The 27,068-nt window shown below is 40.1% G+C and overlaps 1 protein-coding gene and 1 long non-coding RNA gene across 2 annotated transcripts in view; both read left to right on the forward strand.

Moving 5' to 3' along the window:
- The window catches only part of KCNK13 (potassium two pore domain channel subfamily K member 13), a 58,766-nt gene that overhangs the window by 21,824 nt on the left and 9,874 nt on the right, over window positions 1–27,068 (forward strand). The gene's annotated exons all lie outside the window — the stretch shown is intronic.
- LOC125695197 (uncharacterized) lies at window positions 4,765–10,693 on the forward strand. The gene is made up of 3 exons (XR_007377864.1): window positions 4,765–4,816; window positions 8,830–9,011; window positions 9,864–10,693. It is a non-coding gene; the product is annotated as an uncharacterized LOC125695197 (long non-coding RNA).

Genomic DNA, 27,068 nt, shown 5'->3' on the forward strand with positions numbered 1-27,068 from the left:
TCCTCACCTATGTGGGGACACTCAGGAAAAGGAAAGAAGTGTGTTCCATGCAATACTACTGAAAAGGTCTAAGTTTAGTTCATATTTTATGGGCAGCTGAATAAATCTGGATTTATTAGCAAAATCATCCTTCAACTACAAATAATGACAGAGCTAAAATATTTATTAATTATGTGTTGTTGTTACCAGTGGACCAATAATTTTAATACAAAATCCGACTATCATAGAATCCCAGTAGGCTAAATAAATGAAGAAGAAAGTGCAGAATCCACTGTCAACAGGAGGCAAAGATGCCATCAAAATGTAAGCAGACATAACAGGGTGTTTTGCTAGAAGTGAAACATAACCATTCTTGTGTATATACATATCTTTTTTTGCCTTGTACCTTTGGTAAAAATGAACAAAGGAACTTACAGTATGGCCTTGATATTATCCCCATCCCCTGGCTCTGGACACTCTGGACACGAAACAGCCTGCCAGAGTATAGGGCCCAACTCTAGTGTTCATGAGTTATTCTTAAGGGTAAACACATTGATGTTACATGCATTCTTCCTGTTGCTTTGCAACATGCACAAATGAAGCTGATTTGAGCCTTTGCTGATACAGAAATTAAATAATCTCCCTATGTTAGCTCTCCCCACTTCCCTAAGAAGCTCTGTAACAAAAAATAAATCATCTTTAATACTCTGCTAGGGTGAAAAAACACGAGAATGTTTCTGAGGCTCAGCTTTGTGAGACTGTCACCATATCGCCACATGTGCAGATAAGCGTTTTGCTTCAGAGTTTGCCCGTAAATGATGGGTAAGCAGAAAGGAGCTTTTGTTGACTGCTCATCGCCAGTATTGGTAACCTCTTGGGGAGCCTTCTCTGCTCTCTTTGTGTGAAATAACCACTGGTTCATCTGGAACCAAGACAACAGAATGGTCATCAAAGAGCTTATCCGCTGCTAGAGGTTAAAGGAGTGCCATGACACAATGGGAAAAATGCTTCGCTGTTGCTTTCCTAGAAGAGGAAGGTTGGAATTTAATGAATTGTCAGGGAACAGCTGGAGTCATCGTTTGCTGAAGAAATCATTGGCTAGTTAAGAGGCGTACAATGAGCAGCTTAGGTAAGAACACAGCAGGAGTTACAAAGAAAATGCCAAAATTAGCAACTGCTTCAGTGGCAGGTTTGAAGTGGACCAGTGACTACCATAGTGACCAAGTTGGAGAGCTCCTGTTGTCTGAGCAACTACAGATCAGATGGTTCACTTCGCTTTGCTAGAAAGATATTAGAAGATATTAGAAACAATTCTGCAAAGCTTTGACAAGTTAGGCTGTGACAAATGCAAGTTGGCTTCAGCTGGCTAACTCCTATTAATGAAAATAAAATGTTCTTAACTTTTGGTAATTTCAGAAAATAAATCATTACCCAATGATGATGCAATAGCCCAGGAAGTTAGCTTCTCCACTCTGCTCCGCTCCCCTCCCTTCTCCTGTCCCTCTTATTTTATTGATACTGTTCTGTGATATATTATTGCTATTCTTACTGATTAGATTTATTCATATTTAAATTGCAGTAGCATACAGATCTCTCATACCCAGTGGATGAACCCACTTTAGGGCTGCATTGTGCAGATGCATGGTAAAGTGCAGCCCCTGCATCAGATTATTATGTAATGTGAATATATTCATTACTTTCATCAGTATTTGAGGATGCATTTGTATTCACATACCCTCTAGTTCTAGGGTTAGAAGAAAACATGAGCAAGGACGCTTTGCTTTCTTTAAACCATTTTGTATTTTTTCACTCTGGCACAGTGCATCTTTAAATTTAACAGCCATAGCCTTTCAGTCTCTTCATTCAGAAGTTTTCCTGTGCTTTTTATCATTCTTGTTATTATATCAAATCCTCTTTCTCTCACTGTGAGAGCAGCTGATGATGATAAGCAGGCTGGGACCACACCAGATTTGTGAGCATGGCTTTGCCCCATGCTGCACACTCCAGCAGGGTGTTTGCTTAAGTGCTTACCTTTAATTATGTGTACAACACACTGGCCTCCTCTGTACTTTAGATTAATTTAACCTTCTGTTCTTTATGTTCTGGCATATGTTGGCTATTTTGATTGTCACTGAGCACTACAACTTTTCAATGATAAAATTGTTTGGCATGGCCAGTCAGCATCTTTTAGTTGTAGAAACCTGTGTCCCCTCTTGCCTTTCCTTGAAGAGGTTCGTGTTTGGCAACATTAGGCAGATTTGTATTAGACTACTTTAGTTCATTAAAAATTCATTTCCATTTTTACTTGTTGTTTATTCTTCAGCTTTTTTTTCTTTTTTTTGCACAGTCTGAAGGTTTCTTCTGTTTTCTTTTTTGTTTGTTGGTTGGTTGGTTGGTTGGTTGGTTTTTTCTCCCCTCAGAACTGAAATACTCCCTTGGCAAAATTGAAGGCCCAGTTGTGGTCTCCTAGACTGTGAATTAAATCAGGAGGAAAGGCAGTGCATACAGATGGCTTTAAAAACCATCAGATCCAGATGATGTTTCAAAGCTGTCAGAAAAGCCTCAGAGCTGCAACCAGTGTGCAAGAACACAGGTGGCAATGTTCTCCTATGAGGGAACAGCTAGACGTGGATGCAGGATTTCTGTATGAACTAGGGGGTTAAGAATCCCTGGGATTATTTGTTCTTCCTTAATTGGGTGGATAACAGTATGAGTACCTGCAGCACTGCACAGCTGTGCCTTCAGTGATGGGTATTTACACTTACCATAGTAACAGCAAAATTACTTGTAGTAAAATTAACCTTGTCATAAACCTTGATATTGACATTTTAGCACTTGGTATGCATTTTAACTTTGCCCATGGCCAAGATATATTACAAAATTGGAAAGGCCACAATCTAATCAATTAGCCTTTAATACTGGCAGTGCCTACGTGTGAGTAGTGTTTTAGAATTGATGCTTGGTAGTAAATTTTTGATTCACAGTCTGTCTTCATCTGAGAAAAACTGTGTATAAAAAAAAAAAGCCATTTTAGTCCAAAACCTGGGGCACCTTGAGTTCAGGGTAAATTTACTGCTAACTGTGTATTTTGTCACCAAGGCTGTTTCTGGATTCTGGAGAATTGGCTCAGATTTAGCAGGGACCTGCACAAAGACTTTTCTCCTAAGTGCTTGACAGGACTGCCCAGAGTTAGCGCTGCTAGTAGATGATTGTCCAGAAAATGAATGTCAGTGGAAATTGAGTTTTAGAGCAAATGGCAGCATTAGCCTGCAGTCAATGTGAGTCTCCTGATAAATACATTCATGTGATCAGTGTAAGTACACATATGTCACTGATTTCAGCAATACTGGGAGGAAAGAAACTGCGTGACTTTCATGGACTTTTAAAAAATAATGCATCCTTCTTCTAAGAAAGGACTCCAGGTAGTATTTTCTTTTAAAAAACAAGAATTTCCCTTAAGAGTAAAAGCAACAGTACCTTGTCCTTGTGATAGATGCTTTGGTGCCAAGGAAAATACACTGTCCTTATGCAAGTCAGGTTATGCATTTCTGCTGAACTTCTGGAAACCAAAAAGCTCGGTTATCCTTCAGTCAATTCATTGTGTTCTGTGGAAGCGACAGGGAGGCAGAGGGAAGACATTCATCTCTCTACTCTGCATGTTTCTGCCATAGGAGCTCCCACTCTGGCACCCCAAACTTCCCTGCTGGGGTGGCCAGGGCTCAGGTTGGTGTCTCTTGGAGCCTCCCAGAAACCCATGAAGGTGTTGCTGCGCTCCAGAGGGTTTGGCAGCAGAGCAAACTGAACATCTACCACCATCCTTGTCCGTGGCCAGAGAGAAAGGACAGGTGGTGCCAGAGGCTGAGCACAGAGCTGGGGCGGCTTGGAGCTCCTCCTGTGCCCAGGAGTGGGCGAGAGCTCTGGGGGCAGGAGCACCAACCCCATTCTCGTGGTAAGCACAAGTAACCGGTGGGGCTCTTTCCATTCCTCTTTTTTTTTTTTTTTTCTTCTTCAATTTTTTCAATTTTGAGTGCATTTTTACAAATAAAGGCAAGCTACGATAACCACACAAATTTCCAGGGAGTCCAGGTGCAAATAGATAAGACAATTTTTTTAATCATTTTTTTTTAAAAGGCCAGTGTTAATCACGTGTAAAGGGGCAGTAAAAGTAACAGCCTGTAAATGTTTGATAGTACAGAATAAATTGGGGATAATTTGGCAATGATCTATAAATATTTTAGAATGTAAGCAGATGGGAGGAGACAATTTACTTAGTATAAAAAAAAAAGTATGATTAATAGCAATGAGCTAAAATTTAACAAGGAAAAGTTTAGGTTGAATATCAGAAAAAAATGGGAAATTCCATTAACTACTAGGAGCCTGACTGTGGTTTTGAATAAGTAGTATCTACAAGATACTGTAGAGTGTTCTTGCTTTCTTCATCTGTTAAGTGGCATTTCAGGCAACTAAAGGAGCAGCAAATCTTTTCTTGTTTCCTTCCAAATTAGCGCTTATGCCATGTTTGCGGGAGATGCCCTATGATTGCAAATGCCAAGGGATCAGTGAGCACAGTCAAAAGTAGAAGAGGTACCTATGTGTATGGGAACTGCTGAATCACTGATTGATCACCTGAGGTGAGCCTGAACCTCTGATTGATCACCTGAGGCGAGCAATGAGTCAGCCAGGGGAGCACAGGTGAAGGCAATTCACCTGTGCTGCTGGAAGGGGTGGAGCCTGGCACCACCTCTCCTAGACCCATCTAAGAGCTGGCTACCAGTGGGGAAGGATCTCTTCTGCAGATCTACGCCACTGGAATTTTCCACGTGAGCCCTGGATACAGGTGAGTGTATCTAACATTTCTGTTTCCTGCTTTGGTTTAATAGCTACATAGCCGAGCTCTCTGCTGTACCATAACATCTGTATATTCATTAATTGTACACTATGAAACATCCCTTCTAGTAAAGAAAAGCTTTTAGAATCTGTTACAAGTCTATGAGGAATATCTTCTAAGCGTGATTTGTGCAGAACTTGCTACATGATCTGTTTTACCCAATTCAATCACTTCAGTAGGTTAGAATTCTTGATTTAATAAGGATTACACTTTAAATTCTAGAATACCACAAAACTTTGTTTAAATGGAAAAGCTATGCACAGCCACAAGCTTTTAGATCACCAAATCTTTTTATATAATGTAAAAGTAACAACTGAAATATTACATAGCAGATTCCTTAACTGGACTATTAAAATGTCTTTGGGGTTTTTATGGGGTTCTTTTCCCCCTCAATTTTTGTTATCCCTATCAGAGAGTATGTATTTTGTTTGCTAGATGGTGAGTCATCTGTGCAAAGTTTTACATCTGTTGTTTACAGCACATTTATATGTCACTAGATTTGCTGTCTTGGTGTCTGACTCATCAGTGTGTTGCCCCAAGTGTAAACAGACTTTTTGTAATGGAGTTAACGAAGGCACAGGAAGGCAGTAACATAGCACAGACCAAGCTCTTTGGCTGCTGTGAAATTTTCTGTGCGCATCACTATTGAGAATATCCACAAAGAGACACCGTTCTTTGCATTTTTCAAGTTTTGTTTTTGTGAGGTATATTAATCATTATGCTTTGGAGTCTCACCAGATCTCCAGCTGACACAGAAAGAAATTTTGCAGGATAAACTGTGTTAGACATTCAGATGCCTATAAATTTATATACACTTATGTCATGCCGCGTCTGTCTTCTTTGGAAGACAAACAGCACAAGAGCAGTGCAGTGAATGCCGTTTTAAAAACCTGGTCTCACCTTCATTTAATGACATTTACAATCATTTCCATTCAGAGTTTGTGAAGAATTGTTTTCCTGCTGAACATTTCATTGCTTCTGAATGTAAAGAGTTGCCAGCAAGAATAACCATATAACCAACAGTTAAAAAAAGAAAGTATTGTTTTCCTTAATTTGAATAATTTAATTCCTTCAAACACAGTCTTCTATCTTATGTAACATGTCAGACAGGAACAGCAAAACAAGATATTTAAAAAGTTCACAAGTTTTTCCTTTTCTTTACTTGCCATGTTCTCTTAGATTCATGTGATACAGGGGGGAGAAGTCACTGCTCCCACGTTGCTCTGCACTGTAGGCAGCAAGACACAGGAAAGTTGCTCTGTGGAAGCTATTCTTTGATTCTGCATCACTCTCCAGGGACAGTCTAAATCTTAGAAAGAACACTAATGTTCTTTTCTGTCATCTATTTACCATTTAATATGCTGATGGATGCATTATTGTGGCAGACAGGGTTTATTTAACAGAAGTATTTCTACTTCCATTAAAGCAGAGGTTTTTTTCTTATAGTGTTTGCAGATTTATGGCATTGTGTATTGCTACTTGAGAATGTGTCTAGGTATACAAGTGGAACTGAAACCTGCTTTCACTAGCTGCAGAATATCTGTACAAAAAATAATTAAAAGGGCCACAGATGGCAATTAGCAGATGTTTTATTGTTGTTGCTTTTCTCACTTTCAGCAATCTATTGCTGCGCTGTTAACATAGAAGAAAAAAGAGGAGTACTTAACTGTTGAATTGTTTTTCATTTGAGTTGTGAAGTTTATCTCTGGGCCAGCCGAAGGTGGTCTCCGCAGAATGCTTCTGGTTGTCGTAATTTAAAGCCAGTAATTCCTAACCAAAGGACAAACTAAGCAAAGTCATTCGTAAAACAGTGGCAGTGTTTACAGTCTTTTGGTGGCAAACTCAAACGGGAGGAAGTGTGTGTGTGTGAGAGAGTCTTGCTGCACACATTGCACACTCATTTGTTATCTGAATGTGCCATCAACAACTGTTTTTAAAAGAGTTAAGTTCCCATTTCCTGTCACCACTTCGCTTTTTTCCAAGATATAAGCCTTTCACCATCTGTGCACATTTCACAGCAACGCTTCAGTTTCTGTCTGTCAAGCTGAGGGAAACATTTCTTCATAGCAGTTCAGTACTGCTCATTGACGTTCAGTGGGATACATCCTGGAAGATGGTAAAAATCGTTGTCAGAACCAGGGGAATTTCAGAGTTTAGGAGTAAGAATCAAAAGTGTTCACTGCTCATGTGCGCATACATAACTTTCCACGAGGAGCAAATGTGGCAGTATCCTGCATCTTGTTACTTTAAGGTGGCGAGACCCAGCTTGTATGAATGGAACTGTTCAAGTATTCTGCAATGTCTAATGTTAGATTCCCCTGCTGGAAATTGCTTATGAATTATTAGTGCCAGTGATTGCATCATATCCAGTTTGCCAAAAGCAAATACAGGTCTTTTAAGAAGACATAAAGAGGATATATTCATTTCTCTCTCTCTTTTTTTTTTTTTTTATACTTCAGTTTAATTCACTGAATTTCTTCAGTACTTTCTCATGTTGGAGGGTTAGGGGAGAGAAGAGAGTTCAGTGAGCGCAGTGCTTCATTGGTGTGCATGTGTTGCGCTTTTGTTTTAAGGTGAAATGTTTTCCTGGACTCTGTTTTCTTTGTAAAGCTAAACTATCGTTCTCTCTTACAGTGTTCCAGTTAGTTTATGTGCATGTAAATAAAAGGGAAGAGAAGCATGTTTAAAATGTTAGAAAAAGTGAGACTGCTGCTTTCTAGCACGCTGTGCCTGTATTAAGTGCAAGAAGAAAAAAACTGGTCAGGAAAATGGAATGTTATCTTTAGACAGAATAGCGTCTAATGAGAAGATGCCCTAGGGTTTTCCATCAGGTGCTAGAAGATTTCTTACCTGTTTAATGATACTAGGGAATAATTGGAAACCTGAACATATGAAAGTTCCTGATACATTTCCATTTACTAAAGTTAGGCTTGCTTAAAATCATCCTTAATTGAAAAAAACGGCAATGGAGTGTAGCCTGGGAATTACTATTTCTTTCTCTGTCACTCCTTCATAAGTTCTTCATATAATTGCAAAACAACAGGAGGTGAAAGTCAACTTTTAAATGCAGGTATGTAATAGCAATTTCTGCTGCTTTTGATGTTAATAGAGAGAAAATGTTTCTCTTTAGTAGGGGGTAGCCCAGAGGATTACCTGTTCTCCTGGACAAGCAAACTCTTCCAGTTAATCTGGATGAAGCTTGTAAGTGCCTGTCAGGCACTGCAGGTGTCTGAGGAGAAACTAAACATGAATTTCCAAATAAAAAATAATGGTGGCAATAAATAGTCACATTCAGCTAAATGTGAAAAAGGTCTGATATTGTTTGCCAAGTCGACAATCAGGATGGCCAGCTCTCCGTCTGCTGTCTTCCCCCTCTACTTTGCCATGATGAGGCTACATCTGGAGCACTGTGCCCAGTTCTGGGCTCCTCAATTCAAGAAAGATGGATCTTAGGAGAGTTCCATTGTGGAGGGTCACAAAGATGATGTGGTGCAGGCTAATGAGCCTAATGAGGAAAGGCTGAGTGATCTGGGGCTGTCTGATGTGGAGAAGACTGAGAGGGGACCTTGTCAGTGTTTATAAATATCTAATGGGTGGGAGTCAATTAGATGAGGCCAGGCTCCTGTCACTGGTGTCCAGTGGCAGAACAAGGGGCAGTGGGCACAAACTGAAACGCACAATGTTCCACATGAATATGGAAAAAAAACCTTCTCTTTGAGGGTGACAGAGCACTGGAACAGGCTGCCCAAAGAAGTTGTAGAGTCTCTTTCTCTGGAAATAGTCAAGGCAGGCTTGGACACTTTGCTGTGTAACCTACCCTTCAGCAGGGGGTTGGACTAGACAATCTCCTGAGGTCTCTTTCAATCCCTGTAACTCAGATTTTTTTTACCATTTGCTTTTTGTGAGGATATATAAAAAGGCAGGATGTTGGGTTTTGTTTGTTGGTTTTCTTTTTGTTTTAGATTTGACTTTTGTCATGCATTATAGTAAGAGAATACCGTAGACATCAACACTTCCAATAAATGTGCAGTGAGCAAAATCCCTGAAAAAAGCAGTTACTGTTCCTCATGCTGAGTGGACTGCCAAGCAAATGGTGTCTTTGCCTGAATCATCAAGAGATCTCCTTAGACTCGGTTTTTACAAGGTAAAAATAGAAAAGTCTTTAACTGGAATTGTGTCTGTTGTGTGGAAAGACAAGAATGCAAGAACTGAACATCCTTGTTTGTTGGTTTTAAGAAAAATCATCAATCTATGTGGTCCCTTTTTAAACGATCTTTGCACTCACACCAAATTGAATCATAGAATCACAGAATGGCCTGGGTTGAAGAGGACCATTGCAGTGCTTAGACACTGTAGACATTGTGCTTTAGCTTCCTGAGCTAAAATCTGGATCCTTTCTGTTTCTCTAGCTCACTTGTAGGCAAAAACTGTTTTCATTTCATGGAACTCGCAGCTTGCCTGCCACGGCCTTCAGGACTAGCTGTGATCTGTAAGACTGTCAGCATAAGCACCACCCCTCTCAGAGTCCCTTGCCCCACTGAGGTCCAACCTGTGGTTTACCTTTCCAGGGCTACATGCCAAATTGTATCATACAAACTCTTGAGATATTCTAAACCAGCCATGGCTTTCTCTGAAGAGCTGAAGAAATATTCAAACTGAGGTGAAATGTCTGTCTGGTAAATGGGCTGCACTACTGCGTCCCCAGTGTCCCCCATCTTTCCATTTAGATTTCTCTGATTCTAGCAGTTGTGGTTTCTGCAGAGAACGTGGCACCCTCTGCTCTCCAGGAGGTCCTGTTCTCTGAGGACACAAAGACTTCTCTTCTGTTGACTGCCTTTGTCTTCTTTTTCCCCTTTAGAATAATTTCTATTAATTTGCAGTACATACCATTATATATTGTTCCTTTCCTGGGAAAGGGAGGAATCAAACTGATTATTTCCTGGCTCTAGTAACCTTCTTGGCACCTTGGTACCTTTTTACTTATCTTGTTTTACAGGGTCCTCAAATCGTCACAGGATGTCATGCAACTTTCTCATTCACTCCTCAAAGTCATCTGTCAGATGTTAAGTGAAATGCTCTGGAGCAATATTATCCAAACTTAAGGAAGGACAAAAGTAGCACACAACATGAGAATATACAGTTCTCAGTCTCATTGTTATTTTGCTTTTTGTGGTTTGTTGCTGTAATATGATATCTGCTCTCATTACACAAAAATTAGTGGCAAAACTTCCCTTCCTAAGATGAGACTAGCAATTTCCAGGAATTCCACATCAACAGCAGCAGGCAAAACCCCAATTTCTAGACAAGTTGAAAAGTTGGCAAAAATAACCAATTGTATTTTTAGCATTTATTCTTCCATCTTATAAGAAACGTTTATTATAAATAGCCAGCTCCCACTGAATCCCAGGGCTATGGATCAAATTTTACCTCACTGTTATTGCTGCAAAACCAGTATAATTCCATTTATTGTAAGAGATTCATGTCTAATTTGTAGCATGTGTTTTGCATCAAGGCCAAAATTTGACAGCACAGTGAATTTGCCTGATATGCCATCATGTACAAATAGTGCAGGGACCTGGCTACAACCTGGCTGTGTAATTACTGCTTGGCCAATTAGATACTGACTCTAGGGAACCTGCTTTATCAAGGGGGGCGGACAGGATAATCTCCTGTGATCTCTTCCAATGCCTGTACTTCTGTGATACTCTTGACTGCTGGAAATAAAACTAATGAGCAACTGAATTAAGGCATTTAACATTATTCTAAAAAATATTTTTTCAGCCTCAATGATTAAATACAATTTGATTAATTCCCTCTAACTTTCATCCTATGGTCATGAAGGGGCTGTTCTTGCAAGGACGAGAAGATTGCAAAGACAATTTATACAGAAGTACTTCAGTAGTAGCAGGGCTGCTGGTGTGAAAGGAAGGGCTGGTAATTTAGAATTCCCCTTGGTGCTCAGATTAGCATGCAGCAAATATTTGCTAATGTCAAAGCTTCTTGTTAAATTGAAAGCTCTAGCTAGCTTCTTCCCTTACTTAATTCCAGTAACTTCTTGTGGAAGGATTTACACATATGTATGGTTGTACTGACCTGTGCTCTGTCTTCCTATTTAATTCACTTACCTTTCCCATGACATTGGTGTTTGTAAAATCCAGGAGGCACTTACATACCACATTATGTATAACCAGAATATTAGAAATATAAGAAAATTCTGGTTGTGAGACTTCAAACGCAGTGATAAGAAACAATGTAGAAGTTCCCAGCATATTGTTTGTTTTTATACCATCTTATAGATGCGAATAATCTAATATGAATAAGGATCAGGTCTGATTTATGAGAGAAGAAATGTATTTATTTATGTTGTGGAAAAGAAAACAAACATGTTGTAGTTAGATCTTCAACACTTGCACCATAGTTGTCACCTTGATCCTTCAAAGCATTTTTCTCAGGAAAAAGGTAAGGGAAGATGGTAGTCCTGGTTATTAGAGGAGCCAATTCATTGCTGTGCCTCTGCTGAGTAGAGAGGCTCTCACAAGACCCTCAAGAGTATGAAATAAACTATATGAAATCATCTCAAACATCCTATTGCTATAATTTGGAAGGGATTTACTTTTCCCCAACATCTGTAAATCGCCATGTATTATTATATTGTTAAATTAGTTTTTTTATATTATTTAACATTTAATCTGTGTAATAGATATGTATTCACTAGGTGACAACATTTCAGCTCCCAGCTACATTCATGCAGAAGGCATGCAACTCCCATCTGCAGGGGGGTAGTAAGAAGGATCCAGGGCACTACAGGCCTCTCAGCCTGACTTCAGTGCTGGGGCCAGTGAGAGGACTAGAGGGAATAGCCTCAAGTTGTGCCACGGGAGGTTCAGGTTGGGTATGAGGAAAAATTCCTTCTCAGAAAGAGTGGTAATGCACTGAAATGGGCTGCATAGGGAAGTAGTTCAACAGATATTTAGATGTTGTACTATGGGACAATATGGGGAAATATTGGCAATGGGTGGACAGTTGGGCTGGATGATCTTGGAGGTCTTTTCCAACCTTGGTGATTCTATGATTCTACAATTTTTAAAGAAAATGTACCATTCCTTAGGTGAAGTTGGGAGTTTTGAAACAATGAACATAGGATTCTTCCCACAGGGAGCCAAAAAGCATGTCCCAGAAGAGCAAGCAGATGACAACTTCATTTCTAAGCCAGGTGGCTTCCCCTGCAACTGCCAGCATAAACAAACTTAAAAAGTGTTTCACACAAAGGTATTCAGTGATGGGCAGCTATGCTGGCAAGTCACCAAACATAGTTTGAAATGTCAAGCAAAATTTTAGTTGTTTCTCTCAGTAAGCTCAGTCCTTAGACCTGGCAGACAAAAAGGTTGATGGAGAACCTGCGTTCTTCAAAGCATTTTTAGGAAGCACATATGCAAAAAAAACCCAAAAAAACAAACAAAAAAAAACCACCAAACTTTAAACAGAGAGGGGACAATTTTAATAGCTTCTGAAGTAATTTGTTCATCATTCATCAAAATTAAACAAAGCTTATCATCTGTGGATATGGAAGCATTTTTCTGATCAGCACCTTTTACTGAGAAGTATTTTATTGGAGTTGATAAAGCTTTTAATACAGAAGTACTGAAACCATGTGTCACACGAATACTGACATCTCTGAAAGCATGGGAATAGTTTGTGAAGACAGTTGCCCTATCTATAATCCATTTTAAAAGACATCATTTGAACTGTCTTTCTATAATTAAATGAGTATTTGAGATAGTTCTGAACAGATGTTTACTGCTATCGTATTCATTGTGAATGACATGTTAAGTATGACATGGAGAGCTGAATACAGGTATGGTGATTATAACAGAACAACTTTGTGACTGAAGGATTACTTACCCCCAGACAAGAGAGGGATTAAAATGTTCCAGCTGAGAAGAAAATAGACTTTAAAAGTGTTTCTTAACAAATTGCTCTGAATGATTGTCAATACAACAGTTATAGGGAAGTGTTTCAACTCTGTATTATTGCATATATGAAAGAAACCCCAGGATCTGCTGCATGTGGATCAGGGCAATCTGAAGCACAGATATGAATTGAGCGGAGGATGGCTTGAGAGCAGCCCTGAGGAGAAGGATTTGGAAGTGTCAGCTGAGGAAAGATTCAACATGAGCTGGTGATGTGCGCTTGCAGCCCAGAAGGACAACCATATTCTGGGTTGCATCAAGAGAAGCATGACCAGCAGGTCAAGGGAGGTGATTCTGACCCTCTTTTCTGCTCTTGTGAGACATCACTGGAGTGCTGCATACAGTTCTGGAGCTGCCCACACAAAACATACATAGAGTTGTTAGAGCAGATCCAGAGGAGGTCTACGAAACTAATCAGAGAGCTGGAGTACTTCCCCTACGGGGACAGACAGAGAGCTGGGGCTCTTCAGCTTGGAGAAGAGAAGGCTCTGACACCTTATAGTGGCCTTCCACTACTTGAAGGGGGCCTACAGGAAAGCTGGGGAGGGTCTTTTTATAACGGCATATAGCAACAGGACAGGGGGAAATGGTTCAAAACTATAAGAGGGTAGATTAAGGCTAGGTATCAGGAAGAAATTCTTCACTGTGAGGGTGTGAGACACTGGAACAGTGAGGTTGTGAATGTCCCCTCCCTGGAAGTATTCAGCGCCAGGCTGGATGGGGCTTTGAGCAATCTGGTCTAGAGGGAACTGTCCCTGCCTATAGCAGGGGGGTTGGAAAGATGATCTTAAAGGTCCCTTCTAACCCAAACCATTCTATGATTCTCTGAAATCACAAGGTTAGGCTTCAGTTTTTTGATGCTTCTTATACACTGAATTATTAGGTGATGATTTTCTTTACTGGGACTATGCAGTGCTGCCTTCTCAATCAAAATGAATACAAATTTAAACTGTTGGGTTTTTTTTTTCTGTACATCATCAAGTAATAACAGTTTGGTTATGACCTTATGAACCTTATGAACCTTGGTTATAACCTTTTGAACCTTATGAGATATCCTCAAAACAGCTAAGAAAGTAGTGTATTGCTTTACTCAGTCTTCTGAATAACATGGAAGATATCAGCAAAGAGGATTCTGGCAATATAATATTTCTTAGTTCTTTAAGATATCAAAATGACTGGTAAGGAATGAGTACAATGATGTCTGGACCAAAGAGGGAGCTTTCTGGGTAAAATAAGCCAGTTAGCACCCATGTGTTTTGCCCTGGAACTGTAAAGAGTGAGCCAGATCCATAGTAGTTTAGTTCCAGTTTGTTATCGAGCAGACTTGTACATGCAGAATGTTTCTCTCGTAGCATTATAAAAGCTGATCAGGAATCCTGTTTGATATTTTTATTCTTGTAAATTGCATGGATTGTATGGTTTTGAGCAGAATATTACATTTCTTTGCTGAATTTTGAGTCTTTTTGCGCTCTTGCAAAGTCTTTGTAACTTCAGCACAGATGCTTCACCAAAGTTTTCTCTAGATTTCTATCTAGATTTCTCTATCTGGTGACACAAAAGAAAAGTGGAAAGAGACAGTAGAAAACAAGATTTAAGAAATAAGCATACTTCATTGTCAAAACAACAAGAAATAGTGTTTCCAGGTTACCTGAGCAACAACCAGCCCTTTTTCAAGATAAATACGCTAAATAATGTGGGAATAAATATGATTTCTAATAAGTTCACCAGCTCAATTAGGTAGAAATAAGCAAATATGGCAAATTGCAGGGTGCTCTCACAGCAGGATTTGGGAAGGAAGCAAAGGTATTCCTAGGCCTTCCTCCCTGGTAAGTGTGTTATGTGGTAACGGCTTTCAGGTCTTCAGACACCCAGGCTAGTTAGCAGCCTTGAGGTTCCAAGATAGTTGGCTGTTGATTTTTGTGGGGGTTTTTTGTTTGTTTTTTTGAAAACTATCTTCAGAATATGGTCTGCTAAAATATCTTCAGCTTGTAATGTTGTGCTACCTGTTGTTTGGCTTGTAAATAGACATTGAAAAGATCCTGGTCTTCATAACCACAATTTGAGGTCAGAAAATATAAGAAAGAACACAAATCTGCTGTAACAAGCATATGAAGCAGCTGCCATTGATAACTAGTGGTCATTGGAATGTATTCAGATCTTCTGTCTGATTATACACCTCCATCTCCATTACTGTTACACATGTGATTAGCAGATCTTATACAAAAAAAATGAGTTCATTGGAGTGAAGAGCTTCTTAATTGTCTTGGACTCATCTGGCAGTGCACCTCTGCAGAGATGGATGCAATTCAGTTTGCTGCTCTCTCATCTGAGTATTTTCATTCCTCTCTTTCAGACTAGCATCCACTGTTCAAGAATAGTCAGTAGATGTTATTTCAATATGTTTATATTGGTTCAGCTAACATGATCTTTCAGCATTTTAATATTAGTACACATTCAAGACATACTACACTCCTAACAGCACTGTGGGTTTATTCTTTTTTCTGTTTTGCATTTGTGGGAGTTTGGCAGTTATGGTCTGCCTACTGAAATCGGGTTATTTTTTCAGTCTATACTATTCAGCATCATATGTGTTGAGAACTGTTTGAAACCACAACACCATAGAAGTTTAAAGTTGCTGTGACTTTGAAACCATTAATTTCTTCAGCTGGGAAAAGAAAAAAGAAAGAAAAAAACACAACAGAATAAAAAGGTGTAGCTGACCAGCCTTGTTTTCAGAAGAAGGCAACCTCCTAATGGAAGTCTGATGAACTCCCTTCCTTCAAGCATTTCAGAGACAATGATTTTGTTCTAAAAGAAATTCTTTTGCAACGTGGGCTTTTCCACCTGCTTCTCAGCATGTGCATTATATGCTGTATCAAAGCACTGTTTCATGTATGGCAAACTGTTTTGGACATGGCTGCAAGGAAGCCAATTACAGAGAGACAGAAGGCTGTATGGACTCATTACAGTTCAGAAAGAAGTTGGTAGATAGTTTCAAAAGTTTCAGATTTGTTTTCACACAGCCAAAGCTCTGGTCACTCACACTCCTAAGAAGTCCCATTATTTAATTCTGCGCTTCTTTTCCAAAGAAAAACTTGTTATTAGGAGCTGTGAGTGATGAGGTTGGAAACATTTGAACCTATTACCAGTACAGGTGACGTCCTCAAAACTTCTGGAAAAAGCCAGGACATTGCTTTGCTGTTTCATGATAACTTTTTCAAGGTTTCTTAAATGAACTGAATGTTTTGTTTTCAGAGCTGCTTAAGCATCTTTCCCCTGGCAGGATACATTATGAACTAGTGATAGATACATAGCAAAAGCATTTTCAGATTCACCATTTCGATTAGCAGAATCTGTCAATCATTTTCAGTAGCAAGTTATTAAATTGATTAGTATTAAATGTACCCAATAAACCACCATACATGGTGGAAAACACACAGAGCACTGTGCTGTATGCAGGCTGCCAACCTCTCTGCTTCCTACTGTAACAGCTGGGAAAAGCCATCCTCCACAGTAATCTAAACCATCTCTCAGATGATACTTTAGAGAAATTTCTCCTTGTGCTTTTTAAAATGTTTTCAGTTATTTTAACACCAATTTTTTGAAATGTTGGACCTTTCTTATGTGAGTGTATCTTAGCACAGGGACCAGAAAACAGCCCTTGATTAGACCTTGCAGACCCTCAGAAAGTCTGTTCCTGTGCTGCTCTCCAGATTTGCTGTAATCTTTTTTAGGTTCAGATGAGCATTCCCCCCCCCCCCCCCCAGAGTTATTACTCTTACATTTTTCAGCCTTATCATTTCAACTCAGTGACCGTTGTCTCTTCAAGTAAAATATGATTTTATTTTCATTAATCTAGAACTGTCTGGTTGGAAAGCCTGGCATCCCTCTTATCCTCTACATAATTTTACATCCCACTGAGGCCAACCTTCCAGTCTCAACTGTCCTCTGGTTTGGGATGTCCCCAGTCACTTGTCCATTTATAACAAAAAAATGCCCAACTTTGCAGCTTTTAACCACTCTTTAACATCTTGTAGTCTCATTCAATTCTATCCTTTTCTGTATGCTTGTGATGGTGTTTTTCAATAGTTTGTATGGATAAGGCAACTGATGCTTAGAGTTAGAATCACAGAATATAATGGTGCACAGAGAGCAGGACTTGTCCATCACACAGGAAGGAAAGAGAATCATTCCCTGCAGTAGGCATTGCAGTGTTGTTGTGGTTTTTTTATGTTTGCAATTGCAGTGTCCTGTTTTACCTATAGTTTGCTTTTTTTTCCCCCTCCTATATAGAAAGCCGAGTTTGTGTTGATAATTTTGCACCCGATGCTAGCAGTGCTTCTTCTGTAGGAGACAAACTCTTTGGAATAGCCTGGCATTGTTTCACACACTTAACTTCTGTTCCCAAGTGTCCCAACAATCAGTTACCCCAGCATAATTTCTTGTTTTTAAAATGTCAAGAATAATGAAAACTAATTTTTCCTCCTTCACAAATCATGTTTTACAAGTTAATATATAAGAAGTTAATATATAAGAAATAGGAGTTCAGTTTCTCCTCATGTTCACAGTAAGCACTCACAGAACTCCCAGTTCTGTGTCACCGATTCTCCAGTGACAAATACTCATCACAGTCTCTAATAACATAACTGTCAGCAAAGTCTACCAGTTTTCAGAATTTTAATAGTAATACTTGTATCTGTTTCTTTCTATACAGAACATTTCAAGAATCCTGCTACATACCATACCAACAGATTTCTCTTTAGGATGTGACCTCGTGCTTTTTATTTGTATCTCCTGAAGCACTTTCTTTGTATCAGTGAATTTTTTGTCTTTATTCAAAGCTTTTGTGGGACTGCCTGTCTCTGAGGAGCTGAGGTGGTGTCTGTGATGTCTTTTATACATGCTTCTTTTGATCTATCCTTGCTCTCGATGTATATAAGCTTCAGGCTAACTTCATTTTTTGGATGAGGTTTTCTGTTACTATGAGGTGGCAGTGTTGAGGCTCTTGGCATGTGATGGTTCTGTTGGCAGTTCCTCCCAAGCCTTCTCTCTGTCATCAGGACAAAGTTTGAATTAGTTAGGAAGATGTAATTACATACAAACATACATGCACATATACTGATTCTTTTACGGTATCAAAAATTATCTTATCTCAGTCCAGCTTTCTTCCAGCCTAGCCAGAGACAGGTTTGGGTTTTTTTTTTCCTTTTCTTTCTTTTGCTTAACATTTGCAGCAGAAGTCTTTCTTCTTTAGCTGAACTGCAAGTAATGCTGTTGCATAAATGTGCTGCAGCTGTCTTGAAATTTAGAGCCAGGGAAGAGCATTAATTTTATGAAGTCCACTTTACCTAAAAGTCACTGACATGGTTTCCCTGGTCTTTTATGTTCAAGAGGAAGAACTCACAAATTCTATCTTGTTGTTTTTCAGTGTGGGAAAGCAAAAAAAAAAAAAAAAAAAAAAAAAAAAAAAGTGTCTTTAGCTTTACCTTTAAAAGAGAAGAAACACTAGAACTGTATACAAGGGGAAGCTCTCTTAATGCCTCTTGGGCTGACAAAGCAAAACACGGAAGCTTTGACGTATGTACCTTTCCTACAGTATTGGGTGAAAAAATCCCTCCAGAAGATGTATAAACACTGTTTTCCTCCAAGAAAAATCGGATACTTTATTTATGCATGCCAAAAACAAAAGTCAAGTAAGACAATTTAAACTAACATCAGAAAACCTTTTAAATATACCTAAGTTTGTACCACTTAGATGGAACATTTTAGTGTAGGCAAACCTATGGCACACATTTTGTTCCAATTCTGTAATTGCTCCAGACTGACTGCTTTAAAATGTACCCTTGAAGCGGTGCTAGCTATGATTCTGGTATTATTGTGCCCAGGTGAGTTATGGCTTGAAGCTGCTGTTTGTTGTTAGCAGTGTAGACTATTCAACAGAATAAAAGGTTTATGCGCACATACATGTTCATCATACATGCATATGCTTAACTGGCGCTGATACAATCGTATGCATTTATCAGTGTAGCATGTCTGTGACTCCGTTAATCTTCTCTCTAACTTCCATGTCCAGACTCTTTGCCATCTTTGTAGAGCCCTCCTGTGGGTGCTTACTTATCAGTTTTATCTCCTTCTTATATTGTGGAGCCCAAACCTTCCCAGGGTGGAGGTGAGGCCATACCAGAGCAGAGCCGAACAATCTCTTCCCCTTGCCTGTCTGGCAATGCCAGCCAAGATAGCAAGTAGAACTTCTAGTTTTCAGTTATAAAGTGCAGAGTGTTTCCTCTGTAGAGCAGCTGTGTTTAGGGCTGCAGCCTTTGTGAGAGGGCTGAAACAGCAGTGCTAACAGCTCTGCCCACTGAATTTTGTTGATAGCTACCTGTGTTAGAGCTCTAAGGTCTCTCGAGAACTGGTGCCTGCAGGACATCCCCACACAGCTGCACAACTGAACCTTTGCTGCCTTTCCAAGGCTGGGGAGTGCTGAACAGGTGTCATCGAGTGCTTGCATACTCCTACAGCCCTAGTAGAGCTGTGGGCATTGCTGTGCCTCTTGGAGCCTGCCAAACTGTTGATGGCTGCCTTTGGTGAGCAGTCAGTCTGGGCCAGGTACAGTGTCACATCCACCTGTAGATCTTGGTTACCTTTTGATAGAAAATATTAAATATAATATTTTTCAGTACTTTAAGAATACATAAAAATTACATCTGCCTTAAATGTTCAGAGTGGTGAGGTGCTGGAACAGGCTACCCAGAGGTTGTGGATGCCCTGTCCCTAGAGGTGTTCAAGGCCAGGTTGGATGGGCCCTAGGCAGCCTGGTCTACTATTAAACAGTAGGTGGCCCTGCATGAGGCAGGGGGGTTGGCGATTCATGATCCTTGAGGTCCCTTCCAACCCTGGCCATTCTGTGATCCAGCAAGTCATAAAAAGTAACTATAAAATAGTTACAATGTCTTTTCAAAACTTAGCTCTGTTCTTGCCCTGTAGTAATGCAAACAGTGTGCAGAGTTACCCATCTATCAAGGGACGATGGAGAGTCATTGGGCACAGCACCTCAGGCTTCAAAAACTACATAAAAATTGTGGAGGGAAACCAGAAGGTAGGTGTAAAATATTTATACGTGGAATTTATGGTAGCAATGGAACTGTAACAAGGCTGTGTATTTCTGTTACACAAGACCTAGCACGAACCTTAAATAAAAGATAAACTTAGTTATATGAAACACAATGGCAGGGTTCCCACGAATTATCATATTTAAAAAACAAAAAAATGAAACACCCTTAAAATAATTAAAATTACAGAGGCTGTATCTCAGAAAAGGTCATACATTATTTAAGGACTACATAGACTTTGTAACTGAGGTATCAACAGATCCATAAAGAAATTGTCTACTAATACTGAATTTTTATTATATTTTACTCCCAGTGTTGTACCTTTAGCAGTTATTTTATTTAAGCCTTTTAGATTTCTCAAAATTGAGAGCTTTTCTTACACTAGGTTTCTTTTCAATACAGACTATGCAGTTTATGTATTTGAAATGAGAAGAAGCAGTAACAGTTATCCAACTCCAAAGGCAGGTTTCAACAGTGACTCACTGTGAGTTAAACTTTGCTGTGTTAAATACGGACATTGCATCATATACTTTAACACAACATCAATTTTACTTCTGCTCTCCAAAACCAAGTTACTGAAAACCCCACAAGTTATTTCTGCCCTTGAAGTCTCATTCATACACTTATCATGACACTAATCTTCTACAGCTGTGTTACAAGATTCAGTTTTTTAGGAGACTTTTCTGAGACAAAGAAATGTTATGCATAGTCAGTCACACAAATCCTTGTGTCCCTGCTATCACAGACTGAACGTGAGACTGGTACATTCCTCAAAGCTTATTTTCCTCCTCTCCCTCAGCCTCACTATTTTTGTTCAGCCTGCCCTGGTTTTAGTGCAAGCATCAACTCACCCAGGCCTCCTGACCTGCTCACTGACAACACCAAGATGCTCTTTCTGGTCTGCACGTCTAAAGTCCATGAGTTCACCCTGTTTGCACAAAAGACTGATGAAGAAGGTGCAGCTTGAATATCTGTGCTGAAAAGTCTGGTGTGTGAATTGAGAGAGATGAAAAATTGCAAAGCAGTAAAGACTTGGGCTGTTGACCTAGGACTCTAGCAAGTATAGTTTAAAAGCCCTTGCTTTATCCCTGTCTTCATTTTTCTGGGTCTCATTGGTGTGCATGTTTTGTTGGTGTCAAGCTTTTGTCCTGGATCTTCTTGTGCTCTTGTGACTGTCAAGTGCAGAGCTGCCCTTTTGCTGCTGCTGAGGAAGGCTTTGAAACATGTATGTGTGTGTACATGCCTGTGTGTGCATGTGCACATATGCTTGCCTGGTGTATGCATATTGGAAAAGGATGAGAAATAACTTTCTCTACATCTCAAAGCCACGTAGAGAATAAAGGCTTTAAATATAGTCTTTTCATCCAAAAAGCTTGTATGGCAGAGGAGCCAAAGGTTCCTACTGCTTCTAGGAAGAAAAGGGCTTGAAGACAAACAGCTCTCAGCCTAGTTTCAATCTGGGAGGTGGTAACATCTTGAGATCCCACAATTTTTTTGTTGTATGGAGCCAGCAGGGCATGCAAGCATGTCCCAGGATAGCCTGGCATTGTTGGCTCACAGAGCTGAGGACTCCAGTTAGCCAAATCCTCCAGATCAGCACAGTCTCCTGAGTTCCAGTGTGAGAGCCACTCTAGAAGCTCCTGCATGCTATAGATGGCTCAGGAATATGTATGAACCAACCTAGCAGAACCACAGAAGAATCACTAATATCAACTTTCAATACTGCAATTATTTCCCATATGTATTTTCCATGATTGTTGACAGCTAAGATTTATATTTGAATGAGATAGGGCAGTTCAGTTATTGGAGCGAGTCAGACTCATTTACTAGTTTTTTACCAGTTTAGGTTGTGGATGCCCCGTCCCTGGAGGTGTTCAAGGCCAGATTGGATGGGGCCCTGGGCAGCCTGGTCTACTATCAAATGGGGAGGTTGGTGGCCCTGCATGTGGCAGGGGGGTTGGAGATTCATGATCCTTGAGGTCCCTTCCGCCCCTGGCCATTCTGTGATGCTGTGCTAGTTGAACTTTACCAGTTCAACTCTTTGCTGCCATTAGTGGAAAGAAAAGGTTTTGTATCATATGGTTTGGTCTCATTTCTTTGAAAATAATTCAGTGGGCTTTGAAACAGTGGCGGTATTGCTTTCTGCTAGGTTTTGTGACTCTCCAGATAAGTTAGGGAGGGAAGAAGGTATCAAGATATATGAGGAATTGTAGTTTGCACTTGGGTAGCTACATTTATTTTTTCATCACAGCATCTTAAATTGTTAATTTCAACTTCAGTATTGCCCTTTAGGAATGGACTGAGTGCTGCTAGGAGCTGTGCAGAAGGTTACAATCCCTCCATATCTGCCTGGGCTGAGCTGCATGCACGACATCGTGGGTGTAGGCTGGCACAGAATGGAGCAGCAGCGCTGCCACTGAAGGGAAGGTCCCAGGTCACCAAGCAGCTGGTCACTTAGCATAGTGTTGGATTTGCAGATATGACTCAGCTCTAATAGCCCTGGAGGCATTTACAGCTTTCAAGGAGTGCTGGGGATGCCTGGGTGCAACATTCACACAGATCACCAAGCAGAGGAGCAGAAAGCATAGAGGAGCTGAGCTGCTACAGTCACATATCCCCTGTGTTCCTGGCAGGCTGAGCACCTCTGTACCATGAAGCTATCTGTGCAAGAGAGTAGCAGTGCCAGTGAAAGGGATACTAAGGCACACCAGGCTGCCCATGAGAAAATCTTATTGTGTCAAATAATTGTTGCACTAACAGAGCGTTTCAGGACTCAGCTAACTTGTTATTCCCCTGCAGTCAGTGAAATGGTCAGGATGATGAAACAAGCATTTGTGAAAACATGTGACCACCAGTGTGTCACCAGACAAACTCTGCTCAGATGCAGAGCTTCCACTGGTGTGAAATCAAAGTGGGATATGTGCATGTTTGTGATGTATGCGTGCAGCTAGGAAGATAAACTGTGCCAGATATTTTCCATGTTAGAGGTTGGACCCAAGTCCAAGTACAGCTGTCGGATAGCTGTGACAGTCCCACACCTGTTCCCATAAACATGTCCTCTATACGGTTTCTTCTTCTTCTCTTACTGGGAAGGACTTGATGTCCTCCTTTCTTTCCAGAACAGGGCTCTGTTATAAGCTTGCTGGTGTGAGGGTGTCAAAAGGGGAGTAATATGGGATAATTTGCAGTGCTTTAGCTGTTCCTAGAAGAGTTCTTATTGGAGACAGGATTATTCTGGCGGAACTAGAATTTTGGTAGCACTACTTGTCCTGCTTGGAGAGTACAAGAATAAACTATCATGACAGAAGTGATTTTTACCAAATTAATAGTGTCTGCACACTGTGGGAACAGTACAGGACATTTTCTCAATAAAATCTTTCAAGTACAGCTTCTGTTAAAGTTGTTTTTTCTGCCTCTCCTTTAGAAGCACACAATATCCCTATGTAAATAGCTCAGTGCAGAATGTGTACTGGGGGAAAGAGGGTCAGCAACTTTGCAGGTATGCAGGATTTCCTATATTTATCTAAAGTAATTACAGTTTTCATTACAGTCAAATCTCTTGGTCCTATTTAGTTTGGCTTCCACATTTTTTGGTCCTCGATCATTTTTTTGTTGTTGTTGTTGTTCCACTGGTGAAATTTATTGTTTTCCTGGTGAATCACGACCAAACTAGAGCTGATAGAGGCAAACAAAGAAAAGAATTAAATAAATAGGAAATACAATGGGAATATAGAAACCGCACAAAGAGCTCTGATTGTCAATTGAACTGGAAAGCCATTTGGTGACTATATTTCTAGCATTACAGTGATTCATTATTGTTGCTATACTGTTACCCCCTCTTTCTACCCACTTCTTTGTGGGAAAGGCAGGAGAAGCAAACTGCTACCAAAAGCACCCAACACACATATTCAAAAGGGAAATGAAGCCTCTTGGAAAAAAGAAGAAAAAGTGCTATCTTGCAGAACAATGGAAAGATTCAATCTCATGAGCCAAAATGGAGTGTGAAATCTACATGTCTGTCTAGTCTTCCTACACAGTTATATTATATTCAGTGCTCCAGGCTTCATTCATGAAGGGTTAGAATTGATGAACTGCTTTTCATACCCTTTCACAATACTAAGCGACCAGGAAATGGAAAGTTTAAATAATATAATACATGAATGTCAGAAAATCCAGAATTAGGAATGTGTGGCAAATGGTGTACCTCCAGGCAAAGTGTGTGTGATGACCTGGAGAAACAGCAACCGGTAGCTCTGGAGTAGTTTACAGTAGAGATGATATGACATAAAAACTGCCTGCAGTAGGCAGCTGGACTCCTGGGGGCAGTGTACCGTGGCCTTCTGAGGACATCAGGATGAGGGGAGCACAGCTTCAGCCTCAGCCATGCCGTGCAGATGCATCAGGAGAATGCAATGGGATGGGGATGGGAGATGAGGGCGGATGAGGATGGCTGTGCAGCCCAGGTTCTGGGATTGCTTTAATTTAGCTCTTCTGGGTTTTCAAAGGCTGATAATCAGGATATTGAAGAGAAAAATTAGATGAACCAGACATTTTGTAGATTTGATTAATTATAGAAAGTTGATGCTCATTTTCTCTTGTTGTATTTCAATATGAACACACTAATCTTTGAGGAGAGCGTTTGTGTAATATTGGTATTTACCTTCTGCCAGAGGGTTCATCTTCAAGAGGGCTTCTTGTTGCACATCAGTCCTTCCTCTCAAACTGTTGGTAAGAACTACAGTTGGTTGCTTTTCTTTGATTAGACTCATTAATTGCTTTATGAAACCATGGAACATGATTACATTACACTGTTGATGTATTTACATTTCCTTTATCGTTCTTTTAAGTATCCTTATGTCCTTTTGGAATAGGCACACAGTGTATTCTGAACACAGAGGTGGGTTTTAGAGCACTAATAACAGACTTCAACAAGTGTTGCTACCAAGCCAAAATCTGCAAAATTGTTCTGAGTGGGAGGTGTGCGGTGCTTTAGAAAACTTTTATTGACTCTGGAGGTTGAATTCCTTCCAGCTTCTGCAAACTCAGCTCTGCTAAAGATATTTTTGTATATTCAGGAAACAAGTCTGAGTATTCTTTTGAGCAATATGTCAAAAAATGACAATAGTGAAGGAAAAATGAAGCTACAAGGAATGTAGTTGTTGGGTACAGCTGAATATTGTGAAATACAACACCAGTTTGTTGTAATAAGTGGATCGTGGCTTACAGGCAAATCAGTACTGTGCTAATTTCAGAATAGAAGTCTGAAATTTGTACTCAGAAGACCATCTTCATTGCTGTGTAGAAATTGATATGCATATCTGTTGCTACTAAGATGGTGTCATATCCACAGACATTTCCAACAAATTGATTGAAGCGCTTTCCAGTAGCTTAAAAATGTTCCACTTTTCCAGCTCAGAATGACCTGATTCCTATTTGATTAACTATCATCTTGATTTCCACATGAAATAATCCTCTTCTATTTGTAAAATAATATTCTTTACATTCCACCAGCATTTCTCATACCATAAAAATTCCATATCACTAGCAGTTTTTTCCTGCAGTTGTTTCCTGTTTTTATTTCTTCACCACAAAAAGTAATCTTGTGTTTTCAAATCATCTGCAACTGTCAGCCACTGCTTTTATTTCCTCTTTTATATGATTTCATAATTTCATTCTGTATTTGCTTCTCAGGCTGCAGTTTGAATTTTTGCTCTTTCCCTGTTTGGCTCCATGGATCAGGTGGTCTCATTGCTCACTAAGTCATTCCCCACCTGTATATTTTTCTGTTGGCTTCTCCTCTATCCTTCATGTCTGAGTAATCTAAAATATTGTATACCATTCTTGTTCTACTTCTTTATCTCTGAAGGACAGTAATAAGGCAGAGAAGAAACAAGAAAGGCAATAATACTGGTTAGATATATGTCTTAACAGAGAGAAACTAGAGACTAAATACTATAGACCTCCTCAGACTGGGAAAGAAATGAGAAAGGAGGAAATAACAGAAGTCTATAAACCCAGAAGGGGGAAGGTGAAAGGAGAAGATGAGTGGATAATGTTATCGCAACAGTAGGAAGCCTGAAATGAATTGTCAGGTAGCAGGTTAGACAAAGACTTCCTTTCCACAAAGCACAATTAAATAGTGGGACTTACTGCCTCAGGAGAGCAAAAGTATAAATGATTTGAAAGAGGATTTGACAGGATTGATGGAGAAATTATTAAACATGATGTCCTGAAATCCTCTGAACTGCAGATTCCAGGAAAGGTATATACCAGGGAAGGATCCCCCTATTTATATGTTCTTCTTTATTCATACTTTCCAATATCCTTTCTCTGAAAGTTGCCCACTCACCATCTGGGGCAGGGCTCTAACTCAAGTGGGCAATGCCATGTCCCTGCTCTGTGGTGTTGCTCCTACTTGAAATCCTGATCCCAGGCAGCTGGCACCCCTCAGCAGTGGAGCTGGGGAGCAAAGTGTCAATTGCTTCTAAGCCCATAGTTGTTTCTTTTTTTCCCCACAAGCAATGCTTAGCAACTAGGAAAGTCTAGTTACACATTGGAATGTAGTATGTGCTCCGATGTTTGATTTGAGAATGATAGTACCGAGGCCTGTGTTTCCTCCACAATACAGAGCTGCAGTCCAGCTCTCTCCAGCAGAGAGCTTTAATGAGAACGCTAGAGCCTCCTTCAGGTCCTCTGGGAGCTGGGGTTTGGAGAATGTGGCCCAAAGAGACGACTGTTAGGAGGAACCACAGCTCAGCAGGACCACAGCCCAGACAGACCACAGCTCAGCGGTACTGCAGGTCAACAGGACCATCAGCAGCAGCACCACAGCCTAGCCAGGAGTGAGGCGAGTGGGGTGAGGTTGAGGGCTGTCATTAAATGCACAGAAGCAGAAGCCACGTCCAAGAAGGAGCTGTGCTATAGCAGGTTTCCTGTGGTAGAATGAGTGCAGTTGGAAGCATGGTTTCTTCATGCTGTGGTTGTCTGTCTTCAGAGCACAAATGTACCATGATTCAAATACAATTTCCTTTATTTTTCAGAGCCTTGTTTCTTTATTTTATAACTAGCATCTCACAATTCACAATTGTGAAGAGAAGGAAACAAATAAATGTGTATCTTGCC

Source organism: Lagopus muta, chromosome 6 (genome assembly GCF_023343835.1).
Source record: "Lagopus muta isolate bLagMut1 chromosome 6, bLagMut1 primary, whole genome shotgun sequence".
Lineage (NCBI taxonomy): Eukaryota > Metazoa > Chordata > Aves > Galliformes > Phasianidae > Lagopus > Lagopus muta.